This window comes from Dasypus novemcinctus, chromosome 18, assembly GCF_030445035.2.
Source record: "Dasypus novemcinctus isolate mDasNov1 chromosome 18, mDasNov1.1.hap2, whole genome shotgun sequence".
NCBI classification, from domain to species: domain Eukaryota; kingdom Metazoa; phylum Chordata; class Mammalia; order Cingulata; family Dasypodidae; genus Dasypus; species Dasypus novemcinctus.
Window position 1 is genome coordinate 40790377 of NC_080690.1, and position 18090 is coordinate 40808466.

At 38.6% G+C, this 18090-nt stretch overlaps 1 protein-coding gene across 7 annotated transcripts in view; it reads left to right on the forward strand.

The window, feature by feature from the left end:
• The first annotated feature begins 11338 nt into the window (after window positions 1-11338).
• The window catches only part of LOC101424228 (nuclear receptor coactivator 5-like), an 80681-nt gene continuing 73929 nt past the window's right edge, over window positions 11339-18090 (forward strand). For 4 of the 7 annotated variants that reach the window (XM_023584629.2, XM_058280048.1, XM_023584635.2 and 1 more), the window contains exons 1-2: window positions 11535-11649; window positions 12326-12622. The gene's annotated coding sequence lies outside the window, so the exon portion shown is untranslated. Of the gene's footprint in view, window positions 11410-11532; window positions 11650-12325; window positions 12623-18090 lie in introns of those variants that run through there. The other 3 variants (XM_023584632.3, XR_009181567.1, XM_058280047.2) reach the window with 3 other exon arrangements.

Consider the following 18090-nt stretch of genomic DNA (forward strand, 5'->3'; position numbering starts at 1 on the left):
TGGGACTGGAGCCTGCTGGTCTTTAAGAGCAGGACTGCAGCCTCTTACTGTTTTACACTTACAAGTCAAACAACTTAGTTATCTTTGAAGAGACAAAGAGCCTTCTACCTATAGCTCACATCATTCCCCCCCTTTGTCAAAGTTTACTTGCTAAGCTTTGGCATAATTATTGTTGTAGCTATGAGGTGGATGACTGTTTGTTGTCTTGACTGATTATTTATCAGTCTTTAGTACAGCATCAAGGACCATTTTTAGAAGTTTAGAACTTTTCATTTTGGACAGCAGAATCTTGGGCAGGGGCCTCTTGCAGTTATTCTGCTGCCACTGGCACTCACGTGGATTTCTAGTCAGGTTTTAGATCTATTTATTACTTTTATTTTACTCTTAAAGAGTTTACACCTTTAATTTAAAAGGGGTGCTGAAGGGAGACGATCTTTTTTTTGTAACTGCTTCTTGCTGGCTATGGGCTGTAGTCATTGCTTAATAAGGTGTAAAACTCTTTAATTTATTCTAACTGGAGGAAGATGGATCTGGCATTCTGTACGAAGTTGGATGAAGTTTTCATCTGGTTAATAAGATGTTTACTCTGAAAGAAACAAACTTAATTAAAATTTTGGAATACTTGTTTTTAAAAGAGGACACATTGGATTACAGAGGTAGACAAGGTTAGGTGCTTATAAAGATGGCATTCTTTAAAAGCTGGTGGGAACAGCATATATGTTCTTTTTTAAGTTATTTATCTTTAGAGAGAAATTGTAACAGACACTTAGCTTTGTCTGAAGACACATTTTAAGCTGTTCAATGATTGACACTTATTTGCTCTGTCAGATGCTCCTGGTGAACTGGCACTCTTTGGGCAACTGGCTTTACTCAGGATTAGAACACTAATTTGGAAATACTCTTAGTTCTCACTTGTGGGAGTGATCAGAACTACAGAATAAAGATTTTTACACTTTGGTTTTCATTGTACAATTTTTAGCAATTTTGACTTGTTCAATAGGTGACTCACTATCAGCAAGCAAGCTTCACTTTTGCTAACTTGAGACTGGCTGAGACTGCCACTTTATTTTATAGACATGTTATTAACTGTTTAGAAAATGATTTTACCAGGAATTTAACATGTCTAATATACTTCTGCACTTGATCTAAAATAGAAAAGATAACATTACAATTATTAGGCATATATTTAGTACAGGATAAAAGTACAGCACTTAATATTAACTAATGTATTACTTAATGCATAAGGATTCAGAGTTGCTATTATTAGTTTTGAGTTTCAGGTTTGTAATACTTTACATGTTATCTCTCTATGAGAGCAGGCCATAATGCCAATTGTGTTTAAGTTTTACTTACAGTCTTTTGGTATCATGGCTCTACTTAGCATGTTTTTTAATGCAGTGAGCAAGTTGCAGCATCTTTTTAGTATTCTAGAGATTTTTCAGTATTTTACTAGCCTGGTGCATAGCGCTCTCTGGCACCATGGAACAGTGCCAGTCTGGAAGCGATATTTATTGTACACTTGGCTGTACTGAGTTATTATTGCTTGCAGGAGCTTGAAACTGCAATATAGTTTCTATCGACTTTAGGAGCAGAATTAGAGACTGATATAGCACATATTTTTAATTGAGGGGTCAGTGACTAGCTTAGCTAATAACTCACATGGAGAGGCTACCTGTAATGTATACAAGGCCTGGTTTGAATGCACAAGAGTTTGACAATGTTAAAGTTTATTTTTTGTTTTATATATATTTTAAACAACTTAACGCAATACATATATTAAATGACTATTTACTTACACAATTTTACTATGAAGATAACAGTAGGTGCTTTACTTTAGTAATAGAGGAAAAATATTATTTTTCATTGTTAGAATGAAAACAATTTTTCTAATAGAATCAAGACAACTTTTTATTACTATTTACTTAAATGTGTATTTTGCAGTGGCCTTTAGACAGGTTTATTATCATGAAGTTATTTTTGCTACTAATACTAATCTAAGTTTCTTTAGTTAACAATGACTTTTACAACTAGAACTATTTAAACATTTTCAGTTTGGAAGATGTTTTACAAACTCTTTATAATTGACTATAACTACATTGACTAGCTACTTCATGTTTAAATAAACTTACTAAATTACAATTACTAATGAAAGAAATTTACTCTTTATTTAAGAGAGCATATTTACAATTTTTTTTTTTAGCCTAATTTTACTAATGTGAACTTAACAATTTTCATTACTGTAAAGATTTTGTACATATGTTAATTTAGTTTATAAATTAACTATGGGAGATTACACTCAAGTTAAATAAAATTGAAACCATAATAGTTTATGCAAGGAATGTTTTCTTTTTCTCTTACAGGAAGCTAAAAACTTTTTTTTTTTAAGTTATGAAAATTATTAATTTAAAAGCATAACTGACTACTAGGTTTTAAAACACATGCATACTGACTTTCAGGTTTCAAAACACATTACACAATTACTTAATTTTTTAAAATCATAACCCAGGAAAGATCTCTCTATAATTTTTATGGACTTTTTTTTACTTACTGAAATTTGTTAATAGAGCTACTAATTACTTTATTTTGTTGGAAAGAAATCTTCTGGAAGAAAATAAGGCTCACCAGATTGTGGAGAAGAAAATAATTTATTTTCAATCTTGCAAGAAGGGGCGCAGAGCCAGATATGGCTGGTGCCCTGAACAAAGAAAAATGACACAATTTATACTCTTAAGCCTAGCATGCAAGCTCTTTTTCTGTTTTTTTTTATAGATTGGATACGTCAGAAGTTACAGCTTATCTGAGATTTAACTTTCTCACGCAAAAGTTTGATTTAACTGCTTCTTCTATCACATTCTAACTATTTTAGTTTTTACCTGCTCCCCCCTTTTTTCAAATAAGGAATAGAATTTAGTGCTGAAATGGCACCGACTTAGTTAGCTCTTTCTTGGGCATCTTTCTACTGCCTATAGGACTGGCTTAAACTGGTCTCTTCCACTGCGGTCCAACCCAGGAGTGGGAGACTGAGGCAGCAGGCCGCCGGGTTACATCAACATTTTCTTTATGTGAAAATTAACGTAATTTTTGGGTTTTTTTTTTTTTTTTTTTTTAATTTATGGCTGACAAAGGTTTAAACTGGGAAATTACTAGGCAAACTGATTCTTAATTCTCTAGCCTAGTAGATAGGTTTAATCTGCCACACTTAGTTTTGCTTTAAAAGCTCTTGCAAAGAGGAGGCCTTTTCTTAATTGTTTTTATAATCAGATTTCTATGACTTTTTTATCTTGCTTAGTTCAATTTGGGCTTTAAGAATATTTATAAATATAACTGCATATTTAATCTCAACAATTTGAGCAAATAGGCAGACATGAATAGTTTGGCACAACAACATGACTTTAGTTACTTTAAACTTTTCAAAGACTTTTGAAACTTTTCTTAATTTGCACTATGACTATGCAGTTTACCACAAGAATTTTTTTTTTTACTTAATGGATTGTAATAACTAAAATGTTCTCAATGCCTTAGCACTATTTTGTTTTAGAACTTTATATTTTACTTTGAAATTAGCAGAATTTTGGATAAGCAACAAGATTAGTTTTATATATATTTACTGAGGCTATTTGAAGCCTCAGGGAGACAGACTGCTTTCTCTCATGAATTGCCACTCTTAGGAACACTGACCGTCAAGGCAGGAGACTTCTCTCCTTCTACCTCCTTTTTGGTTTTGGAGATAATAAAACTCTAGTGGTCATTTAACTTTATTTTATCAGGCAGCAATTTATTTAGTTTACACTTGAATTCATGAGAGAAAGGGTTACTAATACTAGAAGAGGAGACAGTGATGTCCCAGCTCTTCTCAATTATGAAATAACCACAGGCAAAGGCAAAGGGCGAGGTTAGGCCTGAAGCAACTATAAACAAAGGAAAGGTTAGTGTAGAATTTACACTTAAATAATAGTTTCAGGTTAAATTTACTTAGCTATAATCTCAGTTATTGTCTTTCTACTGTTTTACAATATAAATGCATTTATAAATGATTTTAACTCTTAGTTACAGTTTTTATTAATTTTTTAAAACTTATTAATTTTATAACACTTTTAAATACCTTTCATTTAACTTATAACATATTAAATGAACTTAACCATTACTTTAATTTTTCTTTTAAAGTGAAAGAATAAATCTTTTGCAGTTAGTTTGAAATAAAAGGCTACTTTTCAGGATTTGATTTCTAGAACATAAAATGTTCTTTTAAAAGAACTCTTCTTCAAACATTGAGGATATGATGAGGTTAAAGCACAAGAAGCTATTGATAAAATATTTTCTTTGTATATTGATTTTACTTAATTTAATCATAAAAATTTCTTTTTTACAAACTTTTTACACTTTTAGTATTCATTCAGGTTTTGTCTCACACTTTACTCTTTCTAATAATCAATTATTTTATCTTAGGACAAAATTATCTTCTGTTGCTTTAACAATAAAAACACACTCTATATATCTTACATACTAAGTTACCAGGCAAACGTCTTGCAACATATAATTGCCATTAATACTAACTAAGTTTGTTAAAATAATGAACTTTTCTTCACTTTAAATACTTAGTAGCATGTAATACTAGAAACAGTTTTTTTTTTTTGGAAGCAAGTTGGCAGGGGAGATTGGCTGCCGAATAAGTTTGTTATAAAATTGCTTTTTATTATTATTATTATCAATTCAGTTTTGTTAAATAATGACTTTTTGCAATTAGCCACTTAAATACTTTAAACAATGCTTTGTAAAACTTTTATATTTATACTCTTAACACAAATTTTACTTTTACAGAACATTTTTTTACTTAAGGTTACTACAATACTTTTTAAGAACTTGAGCAGAATGCAAACGTATTTTGGCTTTGACACCCTAAGGAGGGAACTTTACTGCATTTATTCTGATTCTGCTTTTTACTTCTTTTACTTCCCCCCCTTCCAGGCAGTCGGGTGCACAACAAACAGGAATGCGGCTTATGAATAGAAGGGTGGACTCACTGGAAAGGGGCAAGCTGCTCTCTCTTTTCTAGCTTTCAGCTAAAATGGGCAGACAGAACTTACTCAAATTTGGCAACTCTCTCAGGAACCCAGCCGCCCATACTGGGACATTTTTAACAGACTTGGGTGCTTGGCGCGGACACAGATGGCCTCTAAGCTCCAGCAAAGGGCCAGACCAGAGACAAGACACTAGAACATGCACAAACATTTAGACTCTTCAGCTTTTGCCCCAGAATCATTTCACCCCCTTGCCAATGGCAAGGGAGGGCTCCAGCTCAGCTGTAATTCTACTTTACATAAGGACACAACTCTAACACTAGCCTTGAGCTGACACAGACAGAAGCACAAAGGTTACTAATTTGACCCACAAGTTTATATATTTATTTTCACTACGGCTGCCCCCACAGCCATCACAAACTTCAGAACACTTAACATTTGGTATAAAGCAAATTCATTCACAAATTAGCACTATAACAAAAGATTTCAGCTAGACTTTTTTACTGTTTAAACTTTACACCCAGACTAAGCTCCACTAAAAAGCCGATCTATTTTTTTGTAACCAAGTTTTGTTTTCTTTAATCTAGACTAATTTCTAGGATATTAGGACTCGAACTTATAAATACTTTTTTTTATTAAAATCGAGACTCTACTCTTTTAGTGGATATAAGACCAGTACCAGATTCTAACATGCAGTTAGACAAACTCAAAACACTAGGGCTTTTCTCCGGTTTTTTTCTTTTTCTTAAGCCTAGAGAGAACGGCTTCTCCCCAGACTTCTGGGGCTACTAGGGTTTTCTCGGGAGGTGATCAGCCTCCCCTTTTTAGCAATTAAAGCTAGGGCCTTCTAGACTCTGCTCACCCGGGGAGTCTTACCTTCTTCCATGTTCGGAGTTTTTTTTCGTTCTCAGAATCTTTCTCTTCAGACCTTCTATTGCCCTCGATTTTGTCGGGAAGATTCTGGTGGAGCCCACATCTTTTCTGGATTAAATTTAATCTAGGGGCGCCCAGATTTGGGGTTCACCCGAGTCCTCTCGGCTTCCTCGGGGATTTGGAAGGGGCAGCAAAATGCTACTGTTTCTGGCCTTCATTTATTGTCCCTTCGTGGTCGCCATTAATGTTGTGGAATTTTAAGAGAAGTTTAATTATTTGAGTATAGAGAGGTCAGGACTCAGGAATGATTTTGAGAAGGAAAAATGGTTTATTGACGGCCGGCCGGACTCGGGAGCTTTTTGTTTGAATCCCGAGCCCGGAACAAGATTTTCAAACGTTTTTTATACAGAGAGGAAAGGCCAAATGGTCTTTTTGTTTTAGTTCTCAATAGGCTTCAATTAGCATATATCTCTTTTACATCTTAGGTAAGCTTTTAGCAAGGACTCTAGACATTTTAGATAAGCTTTGGTTTTTGCATTTTTCTTAAATACTTAAAGTTTATAGCCCTTTCTTTGTTAAACATTTCTTGGGACTGGAGCCTGCTGGTCTTTAAGAGCAGGACTGCAGCCTCTTACCGTTTCACACTTACAAGTCAAACAACTTAGTTATCTCTGAAGAGACAAAGAGCCTTCCACCCATAGCCCACATCAATACCAATCTAAGTTTTTAGTTAACACTGACTTTTAGAACTAGAACTATTTAAAAGTTTTCAGTTTGGAAGATGTTTTACAAACTCTTTATAATTGACTATAACCACATTGACTAGCCACCTCATGTTTAAATAAACTTATTAAATTATAATTACCAACTAAAGAAATTTAGTCTATTTATTTAAGAGAGCTTATCTACAATCTTTTTCCTTTAGCCTAATTTCACCAATGTGAACTTACAATTTTCATTACTCTAAAGATTTCGTACATATAATGTTAATTTAGTTTATAAATTAACTATGGGAGATTACACTCAAGTTAAATAAAATTGAAACCATTATAGTTTATGCAAGGAATTTTCTCTTTTTCCCTTACAGGAAGCTAAAAACTTCTTTTCTTTGTTTAAGTTATTAAAATGAATAATTTAAAAGCATACTAACTACCAGGTTTTAAAACACATTACACAATTACTTAATTTGTTTAATAATAATCTAGGAAAGATCTTTCCATAGTCTTTATGGACTTTTCTTTACTTACTGAAACTTGTTAATAGAGCCACTAATTACCTTTATTTTGTTGGAAAGAAATCTTCTGGAAGAAAATAAGGCTCACCAGATTGTGGAGAAGAAAAGAATTTATTCTCAATTTTGCAAGAAGGGGCGCAGAACCAAATATGGCCAGCGCCATGAACAAAGAAAAATGACACAATTTATACCCTTAGGCCTAGCAGGCAAGCTCTTCCTCTGTTTCTCTATAGTTTGGATACTTCAGAAGTTACAGTTTACTGGAGAATATCTAACCTTCCCACGCAAAAGTTTGTGATTTAACTGCTTCCTCTATCACATTCTAACCATTTTAGTTTTTACCTGCTCCCCTTTGTCAAATAAGGAATAGAATTTAGTGCTGAAATGGCACCGACTTAGCTCCTTCTTGGGCATCCTTCCACTGCCCATAGGACTGGCCTAAACTGGTCTCCTCCGCTGCTGTCCAACCCGGGAGTGGAGTGGGAGACTGAGGCAGCAGGCCGCCAGCTTACACCAATCAACATTTTTTTCCCTTATGTGAAAACTAACCTAATCTTTGTTTTTTTTTTTTTTACATTTTATGGCTGACAAAAGGTTTAAACTGGGAAATTACAGGGCAAACTGATTCTTAATTCCTTAGCCTAGTAGATAGGTTTAATCTGCCACACCTAGTCTTGCCTTTAAAGCTCTTGCAAAGATGAGGCCCTTCCCCAATTTTTTCTATAATCAGATTTCTATATGACTTTTTCATCCTGTTTAGTTTAATTTGGGCTTTAAGAATATTTATTTACATATATAACTGCATATTTAATTTTAACAATTTGAATAGAGCACTTTTAAGAATTTTCATTTGTTAATTTGATATTATTATCCTCATGTATGAAGACATACACCGAGCAAATGGGCAGACAGAGGTAGACACAGAAACACATCTCATTGATGTTACTTATAATTTGCATTATTTTATATACTGTTTAGCTTAATTTGGGGTCCAGAAATATATATTACTTATGTAACTGCATATTTAACCTCAACAATTTGTGCAAATAGGCAGACATGAATAGTTTGACACAAAAACATAACTTTAGTTACTTTAAACCTCTAATCTTTACAAAACAAGTGTGACTGCAAAACATTTCAAAGACTCCTGAAACTTTTCTTAATTTGCACTATGACTGTGCAGTTTTACACAAGAATTTTCTTTCTTATTTAATGGATTGTAACCAAAATGTTCTCAATGCTTTAGCACCATTTTTTGTTTCAGAACTTTATATTTTACTTTGAATTTAGCAGAATTTTGGATAAGCAACAAGATTAATTTTATATATATTTACCGAGGTTATTTGAAGCCTCAGGGAGACAGACTGGTTTCTCTCATGAATTGCCACTCTTAGGAACACTGACCGTCAGGGCAGGAGACTTCTCCCCCTCACCCCCCTTTTTTTAAAATTATTTTTTAAAAACCTGTTAATTTTATAACACCTTTAAACACCTTTTATTCGACTTATAACATATTAAATGAACTTAATTTTTCTTTTAAGGTAAAAGAATAAATCTCTTGCAGTTAGTTTGAAATAAAAAGCTACTTTTCAGGATTTGATTTCTAGAACATAATGTTCTTATAAAAGAGATAAGACCCTTTATTCTTCAAACAATGAGGAAATGATGAGGTTAAAGCACAAGAAACTATTTTGATAACAGACTTTCTTTGTATATTATTCTTACTCAATTTTAATTATCAAAATTTTCTTTCCACAAACCTACACTTTCAGTATTCATTCAGGTTTTGTCCCACACTCTACTCTTTCCAATAATCAATCACTTTATCTTAGGAAAAATAATCTTCTGTTTCCTTAACAATAAAAACACATTCTATATATCCCTCATACTAAGTTACCAGGCAAACTTCTTACAATATATAATTGCCATTAATACTAAACAAGCTTGTTAAAATAATGAACTTTTCTTCACTTTAAATACTTAGTAGCATGTACTACCAGAAACAGTTTTTTGGAAGCAAGTTGGCAGGGGAGGCTGGCTGCTGAAGAAAAGTTTTCTTGTTATAAAATTACCTTTTATTACTATTATCATCAACTTAATTTTTGTTTAATAATGACTTTCTGCAATTAGCCATTTAATTACTTTAATTTAAACAATGCTTTTGTTAAACTTTTATAATTATTTATACTTTTAAGACAAATTTTACCTTCACAGAACACATTCTCTTACTTAAAGTTACTATAATACCTTCTAAGAACCTGGGCAGAATGCAAATGTATTTTGGCTTTGACACCCTAGGGAGGGAACTTTACTGCATTTATTCTGATTCTGCTTTTCACCCCCTTCACTTCCCCCCCTTCCAGGCAGTAGGGTGCACAACAATCAAATAGGAATGCCGCTTATGAATAGAAGGGTGGACTCACTGGAAAGGGGCAAGCCGGTCCCCCCTTTCCAGCTGTTGGCCAAAATGGGCAGACAGAACCTACTCAAATTCAGCAACTCCCCCAGGGACCCAGCCACCCTGACTGGGGCAGCCCCAACAAACTTGGGTGCGTGGCGCGGGCACAGATGGCCTCCAAGCCCCGGCAAAGGGGCAGGCCAGAGACAAGACAGCAGAGCATGCCCAAATGTCTAGACTCCACAAACATTCAGACTCCTCAGTTTTGCCCCATAATCATTTCACCCTCTTGCCAATGGCAAGGGAGGGCTCCACCTCAACTGAATTCTACTTTACATAATCACATAACACTAACACTAGCATTGAGCTGACATAGACAGAAGCACAAAGGTCACTAATCTGACCCACAAGTTCTATATATACATTTTCAGCATGGCTGCCCCCATAGCCATCACAAACCTTAGAACACTTAACATTTGGTATAAAGCGAATTCATTAACAATTTAGCACCATAACAAAAGATTTCAGCTAGATTTTTTCCACTGTTTAACTTTACACCCAGACCAAGCTCCACTAGAAAAGAAGATCCATTTTCCTGTAACCAAGTTGTTTTTTTTTTTTTTAATCTAGACCAATTTCCAGGACGTTAGGACTCGAACCTATAAACAACCCTTCCTATTAAAATCAAGCCTCTACTCCTTTAGTGGATATAAGACCAGTACCAGATTCTAACATGCAGTTAGACAAACCCAAAACACCAGGGTTTTTCCCCGGTTTTTCTCCTTTTCCCATTCCTAGAGAGAACGGCTCACCCCAATTTTCTGGGGCTACTAGGGTTCTCTCAGGAGGTGATCAGCCTTCCCTTCCTAGCAATTAAAGCTAGGGCTTTCCAGACTGTGCTCACCCGGGGAGTCTTACCTTCTCCATGTTCAGAGTTCTTTTTCATTCCCAGAATCTTTTTCTTCAGACCTTCCATTGCCCTTGATTTTTGTCGGGAAGATTCTGGTGGAGCCCACATCTTTTCTGGATTAAATTTAATCCAGGGGCGCCCAGATTTGGGGTTCACCCGAGTCCTCCCGGCTTCCTCGGGGATTTGGAAGGGGCAGCAAAATGCTACCGTCTCTGACCTTCGTTTGCAGTCCCAGGGGAGTCACCCAAAATGTTGTAGAATTTGAGAGAGGTTTAATTATTTGTGTATAGAGAGGCCAGGACTCAGGAATGATTTTAAGAAGGAAAAATGGTTTATTGACGGCCGGCCAGACTTGGGAGCTCTTTGTTTCAATCCCAAGCCCCGAACAAGATTTTTGAATCCCTTTTCTACAGAGAGGAAACGTTAAATGGTCCCTTTGTTTCAGTTCTCAGTAGGCTTGAATTAGCATATATCTTCCACATCTTAGGTAAGCTTTTAGCATGGACTTCATACATACTAGATAAGCTTTTAGCATATTTGGTTTGCATTTCCCCTGAATACTTAAAAGTTTTGTAGACCTACCGTTGTTAAACTGTTTCCTGGGACTGGAGTCATTGCCATTGTCACCAAGGGCAGGACTGCAGCCTCATACCGTTTCACACCCACAAGTCCCATAGCTTAGGTTATTTCTGAAGAGACAAAGAGCCTCCCACCCAGAGCCCGCATCAATTAAACTGTCCTGTTTTCTTCCTAGTCCCTGCCAATATCTGTCATAATAGAAGGAATGCTCTTTCCTTGAACTGCAGGCAGAAGGGCTGGGAGAGGGAGGGCCATATCCCCCGATGGCCCATTCCCCCTCAGCAGGGGAGAGACTGGCACCCGGAGCACAATCAGTCCACCACAAAAGAATGTTGATTACTTGAATCCTTGATTTACTGTTCTGCGAACCCACAGGATCCGTCCCCGCCCCCATAAGGTAAGCATTCACTGTTAATTATTCAATAGGCTACGGGCATCCGGGCATCCTCGAGCTGCTTGTCTAGCCCTATATAAGCTTTGTTTCCCCTTGTACGGGCCCTGTTGCTGCCCCACGGATGTCGTCGGGGCATGTGAGTAAATAAATGGCATGGTTGCTGCCAGCCCTATGGCTTTCCCTGTGGATTCTTTGGAATACCAAAAGTATTCGACCGGCCTTGACCCTCTTGCATTACAAATGGTATTTATTTGTTCGTTTCCCTTTCTCCGCAACTAGAATATGGGCTGTACCAAGGCAGAGACCTGCTTTATTTTTCTCAGTTCCTAGAACACTGCCCAGCACCGACCAAGGGTGCAAGACCCGGGTTAAGTGCGACACGTCGCCGGTGCTGATTTCCAGGTCCTTGGTCACGTCATAAAACAAGGAATTCAGAGACACTGCAATGATAAGAATGTTGGGAAAGAGTTCAATAAAGGGAAAGTGCACATTCAGATCTAGAGGCGTGTGTCTCCCCGGGGGTTTCTGGTTTTATTGGCTCTCATAGAGGGTTAGGGTCTGCCCTGACTGCCGTGTTTGAGACAATGCAGGGGAAATCCACTGGGTGGTCTGGTTTCCAGGGTTTGCTCTCTGGCGGTAACTGTCCGGTGGCTCCTGGCTGCTGGGGTGCACTGACCTGCAGTGATTGGCCTCTGGCCACGGTCCAGGAGTCCTGCTGGAGTTTGGGGTGTTTATGAAAGTAGGCGGGTGGGCTTTCCTGCCCTCCCCTCTCTCTGCTGTGTGGTAATGTTGCAAGTTGCAGTTTGATAACTTGTTCGTGCCAGTCAAGCCGGTCGTTGTTGCCTTAGTATCTCCTGTAAGGTGGTGTTTGTGTAACTCATTGGGTTTTCTGCCCTCCTCCTGTTCTATCCTGCCTCAGATTGAAGCAGAGCCGGAGCTGAGGAGAGAGCCTAGCCCGAGCAAGGAGTGTTCTGGAACTTTTTTACATAACACTACTTTTTCTTTACTTGTCATTGGCATGCACGCCCTCCTGGGGAATTAAGTGGAGGTGGGGACAGGAAATCCCTGGAGACCTGCCCCCAGGCTCCGGGATCCTGAGAAGAATCCTGCCTCCTACACTTCGTCCTTCGGTGGACTTTGCCAACTGCCGCAGGCGGAGTTTTGTCTTTCCTCAGTTGATAGTGGCCCTGGGCCACTCACAGCCGCGTGACCTCAGGTAAGTTCCCCGACCAGCCAGTGTTTCAGGTCCCTACCTATAGAACGGGAAGAATGTGAGAAGCTCTGGGGCATTGGCAGGAGGATTGAATTTGCCCAGGGTCCATAGCAGTGCCGGCTCATGCCTGTGAGTGCTGCACAAGTATTTGCTATTATTACGAATATTTTTATTGCCGTGCACCCAAGTTGTTTAAGACACAAATCTAGGATTTACATTCGTGTCCTTTCATTCCTCATTTCCTCACATCCCTTCCATCAGCAAATCCATTGCTTGGCAAGTGCAGCCTCCTGCTCAAACAGCTTGAACCTCCCCACCCCCACCGCCGCCACCGATTCCCAACTTCTCAATGGCAATGGCACTGCCCCACCCCCCCAGCTTCCTCTCCCTCCCTCAGCCCTGGAATAGCCCAACCCAGGCCGTTCTCCAAATTGCAACCCGAGAGGGCACTTCCCCCTTTAAAAATGACAAAATATTTCATACACATACAGACACACAAAATCTAAGTCCTGCATGTAGAAGTTAGCAAGCCTGGCAGTAAAACGTCCTTGTGAGCCCACCTCCCAACCTGGGAAATGCAACCTTGGAGCAGATCCTTTAATGACCTCATGACACCCAGCCCCCAGGCAAATGCTACCGGGGATTCATTTTTTTCTTAAATAATTTCCTCGCTTGCCTTCATGCTTTTGCCACACCTGTGTATCTCCCTAAACAACTTATTATTTGGTTTGTCATGTTAGTAAATTTTACAAAAATAGTATATTACGAATATTGCTCTGAGAATTGCTTTCTCTAATTCACCATTCCTAATTCAAAGAGGCATCCCTGTAGATGTGTGTCACCGTTGGAAGTCATTTTCACCACTATTTAATAGTTCATTGTATAAAATTCCATTATTTATTTATACATTCTGTTGACATTTGGATTGTTGCTTTTTCTTTTCACCCCTGATTTCTATTATGAACACTGCTTATACCTGTCTCCTGTATTTGTATGGGGGTTTTGCCAGGGCAGCGGCTTTCAAACTTCCCCCTCTACTCTCAGTAAGAAATTGTTTTTTGTCGTGACCCAGACACATATCTTTATCTTGGCTGTTGGGAATGTACCTTGGCATTTTCTCTTCTATTTCATTTTTAAAAAAAGAGGCTAGAAAATAAAAATTAAGAAGAGGCTGATGGAGATCCTCAGAATGATTTCATGATTCACCTATGGCTCACGCTCTACAGTGTGAAAAACCCTGTAGTATAGTCTGTGTGTGCGCGCAGGAATGGGATAATTGAATCATGGAGTAGGAACATATTCAATCTTATCAAATATGCCCTTACTCAGCCTGTTATAAGAATTCATATTTGTGCTAATTCTTACATGATGGTGTGAGACTTATTAATTTTTGCAAATCTAGCAGGCATAAAATGGTATCTCATTGGTGGATATGCCTGTCCATGTCTTGCCTATTTTATATTTATTGTAATATCTTCCAGCTTATGTCTAGTCTTTTTATTTCCTTCATCAGCAAAAGATAAGGAATGAGAAGCTTTGAATTTATTTTATCAAATTGATCAATGACTTGTTTTATGGTCAGTATTTTTTGGCTCCTGTTTAAAAATTTCTTCCCTACACTCTGATCATTAGAGATAGTCTCCAAAGTTTTCTTCTAAAGTTTAGTCTTTCATATTTAAATTCCACTAGGAGTTTATGCAATCTCACTTTATTTCCATATGGATTACCAGTTTTCCCAGTGCCAATTACTAAATATAACCCATCCACTCCTCACTGATATGCTGGGCCAGGGCCGTCCTATATCAAATCTCTGTCCCTTTATTGAGAATTTTTTTTTAGGAGGTACTGGGAATTGAACCCAGACCCCTCGTACTTGGGGAGCAGGCTCTCAACCACTGAGCTATGCACACTTCCCTATTGATATACTTAATGTCCTTCAATAATGGTTCTCTCCTTACTGTAGATTTAAGAGTGGGCTTTTGAAAATGTAAATTGGGCCTCATCCTTTCCTTGACTATTATTAAAATGTAACCTCTTGCCTCCTGAGTTCCCTTCCCCATGGTTAGACAGCTCTCTGAAAGTCGCAACCCACCCTGAGATAGCTAACTTGGTATTTTCCCATCCCATATCTTTGCACGCATCCAGGAGCCCTTTATGTAAACCCACCCAGTTCCCCCAGCTCAGAAGGAGTACTTCCAACCTGGGCAGGCGGTCTCTCTCAGACGCCTGCCATGCTGGCAACCTAATAAGAACCAGCCTGAATTCTGATCTGTCTCTGAACCTCTTTGACCTGGGATCTAACAGTTTTGGTGCCGAAACCTAGGAAACTTCATTGAGACAGATCAAATCCACAGTGATCCTCCACCTTGCCGTTGGGGCTCTTTCATCCAACACTGGACACAGATTTGTCTTGGGGTGAGTCTCGGAACCTCTCTGGAGGATCCTGTCCATCTTTCTGGAAACCCTAGTGCTAGGTCAGAGATCCTCTCCAGTATTGGGAAACTGTCCCCCTTATTACCTGACTTCCTAATAAACTCCAACCTAAACCCTGATCTGTCTCCGGGCCTTTTTGACCTGGGATCTGACTATTATAATTTGATAACGGCTTTCCATTGCCCTTCAAATGCCCAAATGCATTAACTGGATGTACACAATCTGGCCCCTGACTGCTTTTTCAATTTCATCTCATAAAACTAGCCCCCACATCCAAGATTGACCAGCCTCAGTTCTTTCACCCCAAGGAAATTGCAATAGCTACTTAGTGTTTCCCCTCTAGCGGGAAGGCTTTCCAATGTTCTCAACTGCCATTCTCTGCCTGGCTCAAATGCCTCTACCTTTAAGATAACTTTTCTGAACACCTTGTTCAAAATTGCCTAGTTATACACTTTTATAGCCAGGGAGAGCACCTATTATTTTCTTGTCCACTCTTTATCACCATTGGTAATATTTTGGCTTATCTATGTGTATGTTTGTTTAATGTCTTGCTCCCCCAGTAGACTGTAAGCTCCTGAAGGACCTGTTTAGTTCACCGAGGCACCTGATACATTGCTTAGCACATGAGAGATTCTCAATAAAATTTTTTTAAATTTTCTTTTTCTTTTTTTTATTTCTCCTCACCCCCTCATTGTTCGCCCTTGCTGTGTCTGTTCTTCTTTTTTGTTTCTTTAGGAGCACCAGAAACTGAACCCGGGAGCTCTGATGTGGGAGGGAGGCACCTAATCACTTGAACCACCTCTTTCCCTGCTTTGTTGTGCCTCTCATTATGTTTTTCTTCTTGTGTCTCTTGTTGTGTCATCTTGCTCACCTGCCCATTGCATCAACTCTCTGTCTTTAGGAGGCACTGGGAACTGAACCACGGACTTCCCATGTAGTAGGCGGGAGTTCAATCACTTGAGCCACATCTGTTTCCACAAATGTTTGTTAGAGGGAGGATGGAAGGAAGAGAGGGAGAGAGGAATGAAGGGAGGGACAGAAAAAGGGAGAGAGGGAAAGAGGAAGGGAGCAAAAAAAAGAAGAAACAAAAGTGAAATAAGGGACATTAGGGATAAAAATGGGCTGGGTCTTCAAAAAATAAAATAGAGCATAGGTCTTTAGTGGTTGTTACAGTTTTTGTTTTTGTTTTTTAAAATATTTATTTATTTATTTATTTCTTCTCCCGCCCACCATTGTCTGCTCTCTGTGTCCATTCGCTGTGTGTTCTTCTGTGCCTGCTTGTATTCTCATTAGATGGCTCCAGGAACCGATCCTGGGACCTTCTGGAGTGGGAGAGAGGTGGTCATTCTCTTGCACCACCTCAGCTCCCTGGTCTGCTGCGTCTCATGTTCTCTCTCCTCTGTGTCTCTTTTTGTTGCACCATCTTGCTGCGCCAGCTCTCCACGTGGGCCAGCACTCCTGTGCAGGGAAGCATGCCTGCTCAGGCCAGTTCACCACAGGTCAGCGTGCCTTTTCCAGGAGGCCCTGGGCATTGACCCCTGGACCTCCTATATGGTAGATGGGAGCCCAGTTGCTTGAGCTACATCTGCTTCCCTGTTATAGTTTTTTAATATGAAATTAATGTAATGTAGAATACATTCTAGTTGTTGGATGAATGTGATTGCTAGTTCAAGGAGGATGAACCCAAGAGGTTGTACAAATGCAGACTCCAAGAGTATATGAGAGAGAGTTTGGGCCTATTTAATCCTGACCCAGGAAAATCTCTTGGGGTATGTGCTCCTCCAGATCCTGATTTTTTTCAGATTCAGAACTTTTGTGCATGTTCCTCAGTAGCCTGGAATTTTGTTCTCCCTTACAACATCCACTGCTTAATTACTCTCATATAGCGTTATATGCCCCTCCCCTGATTAGGTATAATTCTCCTGCTCATTCATAGCATCTGCTCTTCTATCATGGCAACAGTTATTTCCATATGAAATTTTGGGCTCATCTCTGTTCTTCAGGTGCACTGTTAGTTCCTGGCACATATCAAACCTGCCCAGCCTCAGAGCCTTTGCATTTGCTGTCCTCTCTGTCTGCATCTCCTTTCCCCAGTTCTCACTAGGCTGGCAGCTTCTCGTCTAAAACCTAGCTCAGCTGTTACCTCCTCAGAAAGGTCTTCCTGACCACCCATGTAAAATAGCTCCACCTCCCCGTTTCAATCCATATTCATTTCCAAGGCCTGCCATAACAGATCACCACAAATCGAGTGGCTTAAGACAGCAGAAATTTATTCTCTCACAGTTCCAGAAGCCAGAAGTCTGACACGGTGTCAGTAGGATTAGTTTTTTCTGCAGGCTCTGAAGGAGAATCCGTTCCCTGCCTCTCTCCTAGCCTCTGCCTGTAGACAGGTGTTCCTTGGCGTGTGGACACATGACTTCGCTTGCTCTCTGTCTTCACATCACTTTCTTTGAGCATCTTCTCTTCTCCCCCTCTCTTTTAAGAACACTTACCATTAGCTTTAAGGCCCACCTAGATAATCCTGGAGGATTCCATGTCCATCCTTAAGTTAATAACAGCAAAGACCCTTTTTCCACATAAGGTCATATTCAGAGGTTCAGGATGAATAGATCCTTTTTTTGGAGGGTGGGGGCACCATTAACTCACAACACAATCTTCCACATTTTCCTCTTCCATTTTTTTCTTTCCAGAATGATCACACATCTGAAATGATTTAGTTTATTTTGGTCTAACTGCTGGTTATGACCCCTTCATGGGTTATGAAATGTAGTGGGTTTGGACTAGTATTAAAAATTTTTTTGAATAGAAATTTAGAAGCAAAAATAATTAAATATAAAACACTGGAGAAAATCCTATATAGTAAGGTTAAGAACTGAGACTGCTTGCAAATATCAGGACTGAGAACTGAGGTCACTTATGTCACCATCACCATAGCTTAATTATTTGTTCCAGGGAAGTCCTGTCTCAGTCTAATCTCCTGCTGCTTACATGCATTTATAATATAACTACTTTTTAAAAAAAGATTTATTCCATCCCTC